The following is a 16543-nucleotide window of genomic DNA, read 5'->3' as shown; positions in this document are numbered from 1 at the left end:
CAACTGTGATATCATCTGAGAAGCAGTTTTTCCTGAGTGATGACTGGTATATTCTCCCAAAAGTGTTGCACATGATTTCTTTCAGGCTGAAATCTTTTGGCCAGTTACATCTTCTGGGGCTCTGTGCAAATGAATGTCAGTGTGTTTTCTACCCTATAGCAAAGAATTGCTGAGATGTGAATGCCACTTAGTTCCTTCTCATTGCCATGACTGCAAGACAGAGCTGCAAACACTCATCTCCTCTTGCTTCTTGCTGCGGCTGAACTTTCTAAATGTTCATAGGGGTTTCAAGATGGTCAAGTGCAATTGCGTTCTGGTGCTATGGTGTCAAATCTCAGCCTTAGAAGTGTTTTCTTTTGTGCCATCCTTGGCATTTTTTCTTGCAACTCATCACTGAGCGTCCACTTGAAAGTCTTTTGTCTTTGAATGTTGTCTATCCTGTGAGATATGAACATGAGTTGCCCAGGGCTCCTTTGTGAGGGCTTTTTCAAACCTTTTCTCAACTGCATTTTGAAAGCCATAAAAATATCTTCTCACATGGTTATGCCAATTTAAAGCAGTAACCAACTTTTGAGTCCCATCCTCACTGACCCCAGTTTCCGACTCTAGTGAGAAAGTTAATTAAACCCAAATCTCTTCAAGAAAAGAAGAATGAACCTTAGGAGAAGTGAGAAGCACTTGTCTTGCTTCTCCCCTTTCTGTCCCCCACAGTATCTAAATCACTTCAGGAATCTCAGTTAAAAATAAATAAAAGAAAAAATAATAATAAAAAAATTAAAGCCCCAAACCCTCAGTGTAAGTTGGATGCTTCAGGAGATCTGAAGAGCATTAGTACAAAATTACCATGCTCCAAAAGTTTTCAAATCAGCACCTCACTCAGTATCAAGCCACTGTCACATTTTCCTATGATATGGATCAATAAGGTGTAGGCTAAAAAATGACATTATCACTCTGTGTTTTGTGGGGCATTTTTCTATTTTATAAGTGGGTTTTTAGGAGTTAGGTAAATTAACAGTACTCACCACCTTTAGGTCTTCAATACCTGATTTTTCAGAGTATTTTACAGTTTATCTTGAAGTTTAAAATGCAACTGTCATTAGCTGTGGTTGCATCTGTAAGTACTCATTAGTGAATCTCATTCTCTCTGAGCCAGATCTCACCCAGACAGTAAGATCCAGGGCCTCAGATTGGAGATCTGAGCAACAGGAAGTCTGTATTTTTGAGAGCATTTATGTAATGCTCCGTAGGGTGGGCAGGTTATTCCAGCCAACAGTCTGTTTCAGCATCACCACACCACTGTGATGCAAACCTAGACAGATCTGAAAAAAAAAAGAACAGAAGATTATGCGACTAAAATAAAAGATAGTATCACATGCTTATAAATGTGCTCAACTCTGGAATTTCCTCATACCAGACTGCTTAACTTTGAAACCTTATTCCCAGTCCCCATAGTGCTGTCAGGGCTGCTGAAGCTGGGACCAGTTTAGTACCCTAATGTCAGGCACCTGCCCCTCCAAAGTTTGTTCTGACAGCCCAAGGTAGGGAGCATCTATGGCTTTGAGCTTTTTCCACACCGACTGTGATCCACCTGGAGGGAGTGGGATGGCTGAAGCCTCTGTGCTGGGGGTATATAACAATTGAATTCTGTCAGTTGCAACTTACCTTTAACATGTTCTCTCACGATTTATGTTGTTCCTCTTCTTGAAGTTTAGCATAATTGTGGTGCGAATTTTGGTCGTTTCTGCTCCTGCTGGGTGAAAAGAATACCTTCTTTATCAAGGCTCATTGCCTTCAGGAATTTGCAAACACTTTCTTGCCTCTGGCATTTTTCTGAGGGCCTCTCACATTCCTCAAGCTGTAAATGAAGTGGCCAAGCATAGCAATGACCAGCACATACTCAACATACAGCAGACTGTCCAGATGGCAGAGCAGACAAGGGATATGACAGAAGTAAGTCACTACCCTAAGTAAGAACTACCCTATGAAGAGTAGGACTTTAGACAGGGGGGCACTGGGAGTGCTTTTGGTACCCTGAGAACTTGGTCAGGACAGTGGTCAGCACAGGAAAAGTGCACAGGAAGGAAAGATTCCTTCAAGAAGATGGAGACCACGGAGAAGGAACGTGGTGAAGCCCCAGGAAGCTGCCTGACAAAGCTGTACACAGGGCTTTGCCCTGTGGCCTGTGCCAGACTGCAGCTGGCCAAGGAGCACTTGCAGGAATTCTGAGCCTGTTATGATACTGAACAAGAGCATCCACACAAGGTACAAACTATTTACAAAGCACTGAGCAAGCTGAACTTGGTTCCTTACCAGAGACCTTGCTCTCTCTGGAAGACAGCAGCTGCACAACCATCCAGGAAGAAAGAGAGCTTGCAGAAAAACACATCAAAGTGTGGGAGCTCCAAACTACCACCACAATGACCTTGTAATCATGGGTGATAGAGTAGGTAAGCAGGAATAACATCAATGGGAAAATCTGTATCTTGTGCTATTAGGAGACCTCAATAAACCTGTGTTTTACTTCCCCTCACTTCTGGACAGGACACCAAAAGGAGCAACAGATAGAAATCCCAGGATCATTAAAAACACCACCCTTGCAGGCTGCTGGAACACATCTCTTGGAAGTGTGACCTAGGCAGGCTTACAGGGGCTGCAGAGGGGCACAGCAGCCTAGAGGCAGATGGGAGGCAAGGCCAGTTTCTCAGCCATGCAGAAGTTTCTGCCCCACCAGTGACCTGAGGCACAAACTCCCATTGCTTGATCAAAACACCACATTGGTTTCTCTAGGCACAAGGAGAAGGCAAACTCATTTGCTCATCTCACAAGAGCTATCTGGATTCAAGCCAGCTCAAATTTGTATCATCCAGACAGCTGGCATGCTGGCATGGGCATAACAATCTTGCATCTGTCTGCACCAGGGAACTGGCTGCAAGTCTGAAAGTAAGGGAAGAAAAATAACAGAAGGCCAATGTCGGCGACTGAGGCACAGACCCAGACAGGCAGGGAATCTGAATCGTTTATTCAAAGGAATGAGCTGGTTTTATACAATTTTCTAAGGCACAGTATTTCCTTACATGGCAATTCTCACTACGTGACCTATCCCGTGTTGCCACATCAGCAACACACTGCCTTCTATGGGGTGATCACTCGCTGTTCACTGTCCATCAGCTCCCGGCAGGCTCCTCTCCGTAGGGGTCTGCCCTGTGACACCTCCTCCCCCCAGGGTCCGGCGGAGACAAGCCTCTGTGTGCTGCCATGTGCTCCTTTGTGCTGCCATGTGCCTCTGCAGGCAGCTTTTACAGCTCACAACTCAACTTTATTCCACCTCTTCCCACAGGCCAGCCATGTGGAAAACAGCAAGTTGTATTAGATCTGGCTTTAGCAACTGCAGTTTTACCAGAAACATTCTCTGGGATCAAGGTCTTTCCATGCTAAGCACTTCATAAGTACATCACTAACAAATCAGTTATAACCCTGTTCTCCAAGAGCGTTGCTCCAGCCTGTGGATACTGAACTTCACTAATAAGGGGGCACTGCAGAGATGCAGCACAGTCAGTCTTGAAAATGTCCGTACGTGGCCAGGTCACATGTAGACAGCTGGGGTGAGGAACATGCAGATGGAGGCATCGGGGAAAGTCCTTTCAAACACAAACCTTAAGCTAGATGATCTGGTAAGCACCAGTCTCAGACAAGAGCGAAGGGAAAGCAAGTCAGCAATTACATTGGAATGAAATATGGTCAGCAAATGAAGCAATTGTGAACCAAAGCTGCCTATACTGAAAGAGTACCACAAGGAGCTATATTATGATAAATCTGAGAGGATCTTAACACCACTGCATCCCCATCCAGAAGGCTCCATTCAGTTCTAGGCATTTTGAGGACAGAAGGTGATGAACTGTTCTGTATTTTGAACTCATGTAGAAGGGGGATGAAGAGTAAACAAAAATGAAGAAAGGAGGAGTAAGGACTCCACAGGCATCAGGGAAGTTGTTCCAGCATGCACAGCCCCCTGAAATAGTCAAATGGAGTTATGATTCCCACCCAGAGGTAGTTGTAGGGTATAGATAACAACGGAGGACAAATATTAGCAAGGATGAAACAAGTAAAAACTATCTGAAAATAATATCAAAATATTAAGTAGCTGTTGTCAAGAAGTCCTGACAAATACCTTCCTTGGGAAAACTGGACTCTTGGCCCCATGGGAACTGGGAAGGCTCTGATACTTAGTACATTTGTGACTGCGTTGTAGAAAGTAACCAAGAATCCCCTGCAGAGAGCATCTGGCACAGAACAGGCATAGTTCCTGCAGGAGTCAGGGCAGTCACCCTGGGCCATCTCCACTGCTGTCTCTCAAGCTACACACTAGTGATGTATAGAAAATAAGTTTGCTTTTCGTAGGAAATTCATGCATTACAATATCAAAGCTAAATACATAGGAAGCTCTGCTTAGCAGCCATCTGTAAGCTTCTGATAACAAGACACAAAGTAAGATGCTGTGTTCTTAGCTGCTAAAAAATAAATGTGACAAAACCAGCAAAAATCTCAAGCTCAAAACAAAGAGCATGGAAGCACACAAGATATTTTCATTTCACTCTTCAGTGAGAACTGCTTCTTTGGAAAATACAGTAACATTTTAGTTCCACATCCCACCGATTTCTCACTTTGGAAGGCACAATGTGCACCTTGTTGTGTGTAATGCTATGATATGTAATTTTTTTTTTCTTTGCTTCAGTCTGGAACCATTTCCCTGAAAGGTGGCATAAAGCTTTGAAGCTTTATCCCAGCGATGTAAACTTTTTGCATTCATTCACAGTAATGCCTAATCCCATTTTAATCTTAATAAGCTCTTTAGTGCAATAATATCCTATGGCATTAAGGCATACAACTTAATTCCTTGAATTAAAGCCAGGATTCTCTTTGGAGTTTTTGCACTGACTTCCACAAGCTTTGGATCAGGTCAATCTCCAAAAAAAACCCAACCTGCTGCAAACCACTGAACTACCTGACAGAAAAGGCTTTATGGTTTTATATTATCTTACAATAGCTTTTCCATGTATATAGAATCTGCATTCATAAGAATTTCAGAGCTTCAAGCAGCATCTAACTGGAATAATTAGCTACCCTGATCCCAAGATGCTGTTGATAAACTCTTCAGGAAGAAACATTTCCTTACCCTCACTACTCTGGCCCAGGGCTGATACAGTGATCCAACATGAGAAGCTTGAAGCCTTTGGGTGCCTACTCTCAGAAGAACGTTATCTCTTGATCTATCTAAATGAGCCAATTATGAACTGGATTCCCAAGTTCCTTCAGACAAAAATGGTAGAGATAAATTTAATATGAACTAAATTGCAAACAGGAGGAAGTTGTTGCTTGTTATAATTATTTAGTTATAGAGGAAATTTTAAGTCACCTCTTTCAAAGGTCTGAGAAAAGTCATACTGTGGGCACCACCTGGAATTTCTCTCTGAACATCAAATAAATGTCCCAAGTATTCCCAATAGTACAAATCCTCTGGCTTGTTTTCAAACTGTAATTGTGGCCAGGAGCTATGTAACAGTGCAAAACCCATTCTCTGCCCTTCAAGTGTCTTCACTCTGACCTTACTTAAAAATGAGAAACCTGTCTCATAGTCCCTTCAGTCCCTCGAGCTTTGTGACAAGGCACTGAATGTACACAGAGAAGGCAAATCAGTCCTAAGCTCAGACACAAATCCAAATCAAGGGGGTTGCTTTAAAAGTTGCTGCTCACTGACTGGGTTAGAGAAGGTGACTTCTTTGGCTGCTCCAATTGTCAAATAAAATACAGTTCATGGTGACTTAGGCTTGCACATATCATCCCTGCTTGCAGCAAGCTCAGAGCACAAGCACTACTCATTGTTGCAGCTCAGCTGCTGAACAGTACTCAGTAACCCTAAACAGCTTCATTATATTTCATCAGGGTCCTTAACCCCTCTTTGGTTTACTAAAGAGATAGCCAAAAGGCCATTTGATCAAACCCAGAAATGTCTTCATGGGAACATATTTCTGATAGGAAATGAGTCTTTCTTACATGCAGCAGAAAAGTAAAATCATATCTGGTGGCTGGTTTGGCAGATTGAGATAAGAACCACATTGCTAATTTCTCACAGAGGCAATAATGAAACTCAGAAACAACTTTCCACATTATCTGTGCCTTGTAGGTCTTCAAACCAAGAGTGTGTGACAGGAAGGTGGATAGATATGCTGAGGGTAACATCTGTGGCTCAGGTATTTCAGACCTCCTGTGCAGGACCACTGGAGAAGCTTTCAAGTCAGGACTGTACAGGACATCATTAGGATGACACCAGCTGTATTTGACAATCTAATACCCATGCTTACCCACTGGTGCACAGGTGGGATCCCATGAGCAAGAACTCATGTGTTTGGATGTGATAATCTGTATATTCATACAAAAGTATTTGGAAGAATGGAGATTGGCATGTATGTTAAACTAATGCCATTGAGCCTGACACAGGCACTGCAAAATTTCTAGCCTGTTGGTATCGAACAGGCAAAACAGGTCTTCACTAGACACTGTGTGTCGAATTTAAATGAGAAATGTCCAGAAAAGCACAAGAATTAAAAGTCTCTACCAAATCAGAAAAAAAGTCCCTCAGACCCAGTACTTTGCCTCCAGATGTAGCCAGTAATGGTTGCAAAGGACAAGATACAAATTATGTACATAACAGCATGTCACTAACATATCTAGTAGCTTCCAGTGATTTGCACCCAAGGACATCCTGAGCCAGAGCTGATGTCTTTGTGTACAATAGCACTTGGTAATTTTTTCCTTCATGATGCTTTGAGACACTTTCTGAACCTATAGAGACCTTCACTATCTGTGGTACCCTTAGTAAAGGAGTTCACACAATAAACCCTCATACCTAAAAGAGGAATAAATAGATCCATGACCTTTCTCTCTCAGAATGCATAAAAACCCCCACCTCATTTCACTTGCTGCTACCTGCAAGTTTCCTCAGTGCTTCCCTTGGAAGAGACAAGAATATTATATTGACAAAAGTAACCTATTCCTATTACTTTTGGTGCTCCAAAGCAGAGGATGTTGTGGTCATTCATTTTTTTGGCCAGTGGTAATCAGCTGCAAATGCTGGCTTCCAATTTAGAACATTGTTACTTGAAAACTATTAAAACGCCATATTATTTCTTACCTAGAGAGGTCGAGACACCTTCTATATTTAAATACAGTTACAAAATGCAGAGGGAGGGGGTTTTTCTTTTAAGTCAGTGTTACTTAAGAGCAGCATTTAAAAAATTCAGATAGGATATGGTGAAGATAAGTAGAAGTTACTGGAAGTTGGTTAAATAAATTTCCTGTGAACAGATAAAATAATCTTTACAATTACTCTGTTCCAGCAGTAGTTTCAAGATTAAAAAAATACAATTCACAGCCATTCTCTACACAAAGGATCAGAACCATAACTGCTGAAAATTGACCTTGTTCCCATAAGTCTCCACATTTACTGCAGCTGGTCACAAGACCAACTTTCTGGGTCCTTGGGAGAAGCTCGGGTGGTCTTGTGTGCGCTGTTTCAAGGAACTGTGTTTTCTTCCAGCAAGTAGTCTCTTTCCACATTTTGTGTTTGAGGCATCACCACCCCAAGTGTCAACCTCCAGCTTCTCTAGAGTGTTGGCAGCTGATCCCACCGGTAAAACCCATCTAGGTTCATTGAAACAATGGGGCTGAGGGCTTTACTGTGGAAAGAGACATAAAGTTCTTAGCCTTCATTACATAATTAGCGAGAAGGAACATTTTAGAGAAGACGAGGTAGCAGCTGGTTAAATGTTTTAGCCATCTGTGGGAAACCAGAGGACGAGACTGCCTCATGCTCACTAATATCTTAACTGAGCATATTACATTTTGTGGGTTATTCAAAACAAAGTTTAGGTGGGGAATTATTGCCTCGGAAAAGCTGGCAGGACACACCTAGGACAGAAACTGGGTGATTAACCCAACAGGTGCTCTGTCCAGCAGGCAGGGTCCAGACTTGGTATAACAGAAGCAGAGGGAGAACTGCAGATCCCCAAGGGATTCAAATGGAGAGATGCTACTAATTTATTTGTGGCAAATAAGGTTTCATTAACAAGAGGGTAGCTAGGACACCCCCATTCCCTCAGAGCAAAGTCCAGCTGTAGAAGCAAGGCCATGTCTCAGATTTGCAGTGAGTAGTAGCCTTGCTCTTGTTCCAGTGCTAGAGGCAGCAAGGCTGCAGGTGTGGGAGGGGGCACCCTCTCCAATTCTCACTCCCCATGCCCTGCACTCAGCTGCCTCCTTTAAGCTCCCTTTGGAGGATGGTGGCAGTGGCTGCCAAGGCTGTTCTGCACTCTTGGGGCTCCCGATGTGCTTGTCCTGGTTCTGCCTGCTGTTCCTCCGAGGGTTACTGTGCCTGGCTTCCCCTCTGTACACAGTGCTGGGCACTCAGCTCCTGGCCATGCCAGACTTCAGAAGATGTCAACACAGAGATGTCCTTATCGAGGATGCAGCCTTGTATGGTTAGACAGAAATGTCAGTGGTGTATTGTGAGAACTGGAGCTATAAATACAGAAAATAAGGGTGACTTTGGTATGTTTTCCCATTAAAATTTTTATTGGACTTTTTAGAGCCAGAAATATCAGCAAGCTGCTTTAATGACAATGGCATTCTTCAAGAGTCTCTGCAAAAACTGAGCCCTAAAACTTCTGCACTACTAGCTCATGCTTCTCCAGCCTTGAGGCAAAATCATTCTGAGTCAGGTTGTGAGAAGTAAAAAACCTTTTGAGCTTCCCATTTCTGACTCTGAAACACAGGGAAGTTCCCCATCCATAGAAACATTTAGAGGCTTTTCCAAAGCTGATGAAAGAGGAATCATAGGATTAGTAGTACCTGACATCCGAATGCAGAGCATAAGGAGTCCAGCTGCCTCCCACAACCCATCCTGTCACGCAGAAGGGGAGCAATACTATAGTACCTGGTGCCAGGAGCAGCACAGAGGGGTCCATGATGCTCATCCACAATGACATCTTTGTATGTCAGGATAAATTCTCCCTACATGGAAGTATTTCCTAGAGTAGGAAAATGAGTAGTAAGCCCCTCCCCAGCTGCTGGGATGGACTTACTTGGAAAAAAGCAGTGTTATAACATGAGTTTCATCTTTTGGCAGCTGTTCCATAAATAAGAGCTTCCTCTTCCTGGAAGCAAAGACAAGGGGTTTTGTGAAAATATTTTGTACCTTTAACATTATCAAGTATTATTCAAGTATTTTCCAAAACTGCAGAAGAAAACAGCTGCTGGGTCCTGGTTTTGACCAGAGGAAGTCATAGTCAGGACTTGGAATTATACAAGCACAGAGATACAAATAGCTTGTTTTTATTTATTTTGTTTTCTGAAATCTATAAAAATAAACATCTTCAAGACTATGAGGCTTTGCCAAAATTTAAAAATATAACTGAAGAAGAAAGCAGCAGCCACAGACTGTTTCTAACCCAAATTTAACATTAAAAAACCCAGCCTAGCCACAGTGGAGGAACCAGTGCTTTCCACTGTACAAACTCACTTAGCTCTCACCTCACCTCACCAAGAAAATGTTTGAATGCAAAAAGAAATTAAGAACATAATTCATTATCATAATCTAAATGTCACATAGACCTTTTGTTGTCTATCAGGTGCTTTTTGTCATGCATGCTCCACTGTCTTGACCTGAAAACCACACTTTCTGTCTCAAATAACCTATTAAAGGTTATTAATTGTGAGGCAACACCCTGATTTTTCTGCTGAAGGGCATGCTGTGTCCCAGGAACATGCAAGGCACAAGCAAAGAGAATTATTAAATGATTTTCAGTCTGTGGTCTACAGTCTGCAGGGACTTCATGAACTATTTCTAAAGAATCCAGGAAAAACAATCAAGGCAAGCAAGATGCTTGTCACTATGCTTTGATTTCATGGTCAGCCCACTAGAAAAAAATTTTGAAATGTTTAGGGAAAAGATAGAAGAATTCATCCAAGGTTGGAGGCAGGCTAGAAAAGTCCATGAAGCCACGTAAAGAGCAGGAACTTGTTTCATACATACTACTTTCTGGGCTATAAGTGTTTCAACTAGCTGAAACATGAACCTATGGTAATTTTATATAGCTTCTCAGCAGCATTTTGCAGTCCATGCAGAATTCTTGCTGCTGCACCAATTTTCTCAGCAGCATCCATGCCAGATAGCTTAAAGCTAGTGCAGTGGTTTCATCACCTTTCAGTGATACTTTATTTCAGCTGTTGTCATTTCAGTGAGCCAAGAGGCTTTGCTTTTACCTTAAAAGTAGGAACATTGTTGAACTTTTTGGTTTTTGCATTACAGATCTGCTATGCTGATTTACACAGCCAGCCCCAGATCTTCTTGACTCATTAAGCATCACCAGATCTACTCCATGTTGTCCTAATCTGGGTACAGCTATCTTGCAACAGAGAGACTAAAATAACCTCAGCTGTCTTAGTATTTGTCATGTTGTCTGTTATACCACAGCTCTGTTTGGTGCAGAAACAGGCAACAGAGCCTGGTGCAAAGGCTACAAAGTTAATGCCCAGCAAAATAGCTCTGCATTGAGAAACAGCCTATCACCTCAGCACAGTAGCCTGGTCAGCTAATTTTCCTGCAGAGAAAAGGAGTCACCAGTGAAACTGCTGTGCTGTTCTCTAGGTTCAGACTGCTATCTCAGCACAGCACTGCTCAGGCATTGCAGCTCTAACTGGAGCCAGCCCAGTACATCTGAGCTATGAACTACAGACATGACAGCCATGTGCCAGTCCAGAAATCACTGAAGGGATGCAGAGTATTTTACACAGACCACATCACCTCTACACAACAAGCTTCCACAAAGAAGTAAACGAGAAAATAACAAAATATTTTTCCATCTCTTGTGCTGTGGAAATTTAAATCCGAGTTCATGGTCTTTAAGATGCTATGCAATCAGGATAGCTGATCTCTAAAAGCTCCTGCTTATTGATGCAGTGCTGTAGGATCAGAGCTTGCCATCAGTAGGCACGTACTGCCTGCTCACCTTCCCTTTTGTAAAACAAAATTTTTCGCTCCCTAAAGCATCTTCCCCATCAGCTTTTCTCACTTCCTCCCCTGCCATTCTGGAAAGCTGGTCACTGTTCCTCCAGCACTGGTGTCATATTGTTGCTCACAATCAGCCTGCATTCTACAATTTTGGGGTGTAACAGAGGGAAGGAAGACTTCTAGCTGCACTGTATCTTACCTTAGAGATCTTTCTAAGACACAAGACCCTTCAGAACCTGGTTATCCCAGGGCTTCCATATCCTGGATGGCTGAGTATTAAATCAGAGGCAATCTTTGCTGCAAGTCACAAACTCAGACACTGTACTAATACTAAAACACATCAGCCCTGCTACCACTGCTCTTCCACCAGGCCCTAATCACCCCAGATGGCAATGCTTTCATTAACTTCTCTGTTCTCTGAGTACAGCCAATCTCTGTGGAGTTTATAGCTAAGGAAAAATTAATTATTATTTCATTTTAAAAAATCAGAAAAAGTAATTGAGTTATTAAGTAAACCCCAAGTTTACAAAACAGCCACACAGCCAGCGATGTCAAGTCAAGAGTGAGGAGGAAGGAGAAGGGATTAGACACATCAGCCCTAGACAGACTGCCACGTCCCTACCTTGTTCTTGTTCATGTACTTAGACCCCAAGGTAATCTCTCTGATTTAGAAAGGTTTTGAGTCAGACCTCTGAAGGCTGGAAGCACCACTGTGGGCTTGCCCTGAATCCTTCCCTAGGGTTCACTGTCGGAAGATAGCCGAAACACAACAAGAGTGTTGTGAAACCTTGGGGCTGGCCCTTATGTTCTAAGCTCTTTCAGAAGCTGAGGAAGGAATTTCTCTTACTCCTGCTGCCCCTGAAGTTAGAAAAAGACAAGTGAAAAATGTCCTGTGAAAAATCAGTGAAACCAGTAGAAAACTGGTAGTCTGGGTAGAAGACCGTGTGGACACAAGCATGGCACGGGCAACAGCAGCAGGGATTAGCCAAAGGGAAGGGGAGGACAGGGCAGGGAGGGAAAATGTGGCAGAGGGAAAAAGGGAGAGGAATTATTATCTGGAGCTCAAGTTCTGCCCTAGATGTGACCATCTCTGTGGACATGGTTATGACAGATTCACAGAACAGTAAAAATCTAGAGGAGCCGCTTTGCTGGATGGGGGGACAGCCCCTGCAGCCCCCAGCCCTCTGATGGGGGTTGGATTGAGCCCCCTTCACACATCATCTTCCTATGCTTGGTTACACAGGCAGCATGGTACAGGTCTCCAAGGACGGGATTCATCTCTCCTGGCTTTAGGTACCTACAGCATGACTGCCAAGGAGGATCTAGTCAACAAAACCGCTGGAGCTGAAAGACATATTCATCTAACCAAACACAGGCATCTGCTTCAGCATGAGATGAGTTGTGCTCTAGTCTCAGCAACACTGATTAACTCTTCACGAACAAGGGAAAAACCCTAAGGTGTCTAGCTCAGACACGGGCATTTGCATGTGATTAGAGGTCAGTGCCATACTCAGAATCCAAAAATAAAGTAGACTGGAATGCAGTGAGGACCAATCCTGGCAAAACAATGACAGTGATAGTCACTGTCACCAACACATAGCTGAGGAATGTGGATAAAAATAAAACCTGTGGGAACAAAACAAAATCTGAAAGCACTACAATAACTGTTGGTTAAATAGCACAATATTTACTGGCATTGCCATAACATCCAAAAACCTTTAGCAGGGTTCAAAGCTTTGCTGTGCTAAGCACTGCCCAACCATATACAAAAAGACACTCCTGATCCCTGGAGATCATGTGCAGGAGCAGTAAGATCCATGTGTGGTCACTGCCCATTTTCTGTGACTCCTTTTTTCCCCAACCATTTCCAAAAGTTTCTCAGCACTGCCCATTTCTCTCAAGGGATTGTGCTGGACTACAGTAACATGATATGGGCAAGCATTTGTGTTAAAACAGGGTTGCCTCAGAAAAAGGCATTTATTGTTGCTTGCAAACTTTCTGGCATTGCAAGGCCAGGTTCGTACCATGACATTTCAGATTTCCTTTCAGGGGATCTCACGTTGTTTCAACATGTCTCAAGAACTTCAGCCTAGACTTTAAAACAGATTGAAGTTACAAAGAAAAATATTAGAATTATTCCCCAAGTATGTGAGGAAACTTTTTTATATATACAAGAACCAGAAGATTTGGAGGAAAATAGGGAAGAAACATATTTACAGACCTCCTTTATAGCTCAGTAAACAGAGAAAGGAATTTAAACATTAAGACAGGCTCAAAGCAACTTGTTGAAGAAAGCAGAAAAATATTTTAAATTTTTTTTTACTTTTTCTGTACAGCAGGCTTGAGTTCAGGTGTGTGTCAAGTACCCAGCTCCACATATCTTCAAGAACTATTATGTTTAGTCTTTAAAATAAAGTCTTTTAAAATATTTTTAATCCACATAGAAGACTTTTAATACACAAGGGTTTCTTTGCACTTGCAAATGAAATCTTCAAAGAAAGCCCAGGAGGCTTATTAAAGTTGGAGCTGGAAAAAAAAAAGAAGAAACCTAAGCACGGACACAAGATCAGTATTGGCTGCTAGGGATGTCATGCTGTGAGATGGCCCGAGTGAATAAAATGTCTGCAAAGAGCAGAAAAGAACAAAGTAGAAATAACTGGATTTAATGGAGCTTGCCTGACATGGAGCTTCTCAAATACCTGTAAAAATTCATAGAGATTTACTAAATCCCTTAAGTAAGTCAGTCGTGTAAGTATCCAGAGAGTATATTATTTTTATTTAGCTAGAAGTATCTGGAATACATATATTCTTAAACAGTTTGCTTTCTGTAAAATGGAGGATGCACCTCTGAGACTTGTGCAATCAAAGCAAAACATGGAAATTAAGTCAGAAATAGGAAAATGTGTCAATGGTTGCATCAGAGAGGAACAAACTGAAACAAACTTTCAGTGCAGCATTTTATCTTTTCATAAGCTATATTATAGCCAAAGGAAAACAGCAAAGAAAGGAATCAGGTCAATTCAAGACATGATTTATTTTGAACCTTCTCTGTAGCATGTTTAACATTAGCACGTTTCACTGTGCTGCTAAGAATAGTCCTATAGAAACCCAGAGAAATTTAAAGCATGTGTGCATGTTTGCACTGGGCGAAAGGCACCTCACACAAACCAAGTCTTCATTATTGCAACATAAAGTGACATTTAGACTCCTTCTTTGCCTCCAGGGACAGAGTCTTACTGAGTAATGAACAGGTATTTAAATCATTAGCACTGAGGAGAAAAATTTGCACAAAAGATGGACTTCATGGAAGAAAAGGCAGTTCAGACGGTTTGTTATGGCTCTCAGTAAGCAGATGGCCATGAAAGTTGGCTCAATACAAATACTGATACTGTTTTGCTGGCTTTGACATATTTAAACTGCATGCTGGAAGGTGTTTGAGCATTCACATCTGAGTGCCATGCCCAAATGAAACTGCTCTTATTTGCAGCACAACCAGCATTTGTACATAGAAATGCAACAAGAAATGCAGGGCTCGTCTTCCCTGCAGAGTTAAATTAACTTTGTAATGTTGTAAATTGAATGTTGCTTTTATATTAAGTCCTGCTGACACACAATAACCTCACTCAGGCACGACGTAGGACAGACACAAGATAGATTAGTGTTGTCAGCCCTCACGCACCTTCCCCTAAATTCCATGCATGAAAAAAGGATGAAATTCTGCCAGAATTCACAGTGAAATGGTTTACAGAACAATCTCTTGTATCTTTTCTGGTAATTGCAACCCAAAATGATCCTTGCAGTTCTCTGCCTCAGCAATCTGTCAGAAGCTCCCTTTCTCTTTTATCTTACAGCAGAAGCAGCAGAAGAAAAAACTTTGGTTTTTTCCCCCCAAAACTGTGTGTTTGTGCAATTAATAGGGGTTTGCACACTGACAGATCAGTATGCTGCAAAAGTTTAATCTTGATCACGTGTGGGCATATGACAGCATTTCTGTCAAATCAGACAGGGCACAGGATGGAGTTTTCACTGTCTTTTCCTATGAACATGAAGTTTATGTCAGCCAGGGGAGAGTGGATGACACCCGATCTCTCACAAAGCCGAGTGGTATGAATTTAACCCCTTATATTGCTCTGAACAGATCAAAGAGGGCAGAAGGAGTCTATGGCAGGTCAACACTCTGCAGCCTGGGGCTGTGCCATTCTGGATGCCATGAGGACAGCCCAAAAAGGAGGACTGAACGAGCCAGCCAAGGCCTCACAGCAGCACACAATCACAGATGTCAGCTTACACCGGCAATTTGAAAATGGATTTGCACTTGGCATCCTTCTTTGAGTCATGTCGCACCAGCCTGTGGTGCTACTCTTCATTGCTTTACCTCACACGAGATTACCTCAGAGCGAAATAATTCAAAACACAGTTCTGAAATAGTTCTGCTTGTACACCGCAAATGTTCCACCCTAAGGTACAAGGCACACAGGAAGCACTTGCCTCCCTGGATCAAGAAGGGAAGCTCAGAGCCATCTCCTGCCCTTCCCTGACAGACTGCTACCATCTCGTGGCCATTCTTGTTCTCTCTGTTGGCAACAGCACCCGACCTTTTTAAAAGCCAATTCTGTTTTCCCCTGTTCTCTTAGCTGTTCTACTAGAAATGAATGATTTTTAGGGAAAGAAGTAGCAAACCCAAAGCACTTTATGTGTACTGTGACACTGTAAAATGGATAAAATTAAAGAAAAACGTGCCAAAACCATTTTTCATAAAGTTTACACAAGGATCTGAAAATAGCACCTATCACTTCATTTTGCAAAAGCAAATAAAACTCTTATAAGGAAATATAACACAGATCCTTTAAAAACAAATAAATAGCTCATGAAGAACAATATCTTTAGTATCAAACAAAGCTTTAGTGCATTCACCCTAAACTCCTGCCACCCTTGATTCACTCAGAAACAAATTAAGACTTAGAGAGATAAACAGTTTTCAACATAAAGCTTAAAGAAAACATTTTAAATCAAGCTGCTACCAACATAAGCATTTCTTCCCAAGAAATAATACAAAAATTCTCACCAGAGGTACCCAAAGTTTCCTGGAGATCCCAGGCTAAAGTTTAGGCTGTGAAGTTTCCCCTGTCAGCAGCAAACTTTAGAGCTCATGTAAGGGATAATGCTGCCCAGTGGACAGGACAGATTTATGATATAGTTTTCATTGGCAGTTCTTCCACTCCAAACTCTGGGAAAAGTCATTCCTGTTTCCTATCTCTGTCATCTCTGCCTCTCCTTTTCACCTCTCTAGAAGAAGGGTAGACTCTTAGCAAAACACTGCACCTTACACATGATTCCAATTGAGATGATGATTTTTTAGTATCATGATGATAGAAATAAAATTGGATAATTGCAATATGAGCATATGACTGAGTTTATTTGGTTTGTGGTTAGATTACAGAAATTAATGTTTATACAAGGGAAGTAAACCTGATCATTTGA

The 16543-nt window shown here is 42.1% G+C and overlaps 1 long non-coding RNA gene across 2 annotated transcripts; it reads right to left on the bottom strand.

The window, feature by feature from the left end:
* Positions 1 to 1028: 1028 nt before the first annotated feature.
* LOC109146141 lies at positions 1029 to 16201 on the bottom strand. 2 transcript variants are annotated; one of them, XR_002047969.2, is made up of 3 exons: positions 16128 to 16201; positions 1663 to 1747; positions 1029 to 1319 (listed from the first exon to the last, which is right to left on the bottom strand). It is a non-coding gene; the product is annotated as an uncharacterized LOC109146141 (long non-coding RNA). The 2 variants fall into 2 exon arrangements; XR_002047970.2 differs by having other exon boundaries at positions 1663 to 1750; positions 16128 to 16186.
* Between the last annotated feature and the right edge of the window lie 342 nt (positions 16202 to 16543).

The sequence above is a fragment of the Corvus cornix genome, chromosome 1A (genome assembly GCF_000738735.6).
Source record: "Corvus cornix cornix isolate S_Up_H32 chromosome 1A, ASM73873v5, whole genome shotgun sequence".
Lineage (NCBI taxonomy): Eukaryota > Metazoa > Chordata > Aves > Passeriformes > Corvidae > Corvus > Corvus cornix.
This window is presented reverse-complemented; position numbering and strand designations above follow the sequence as displayed.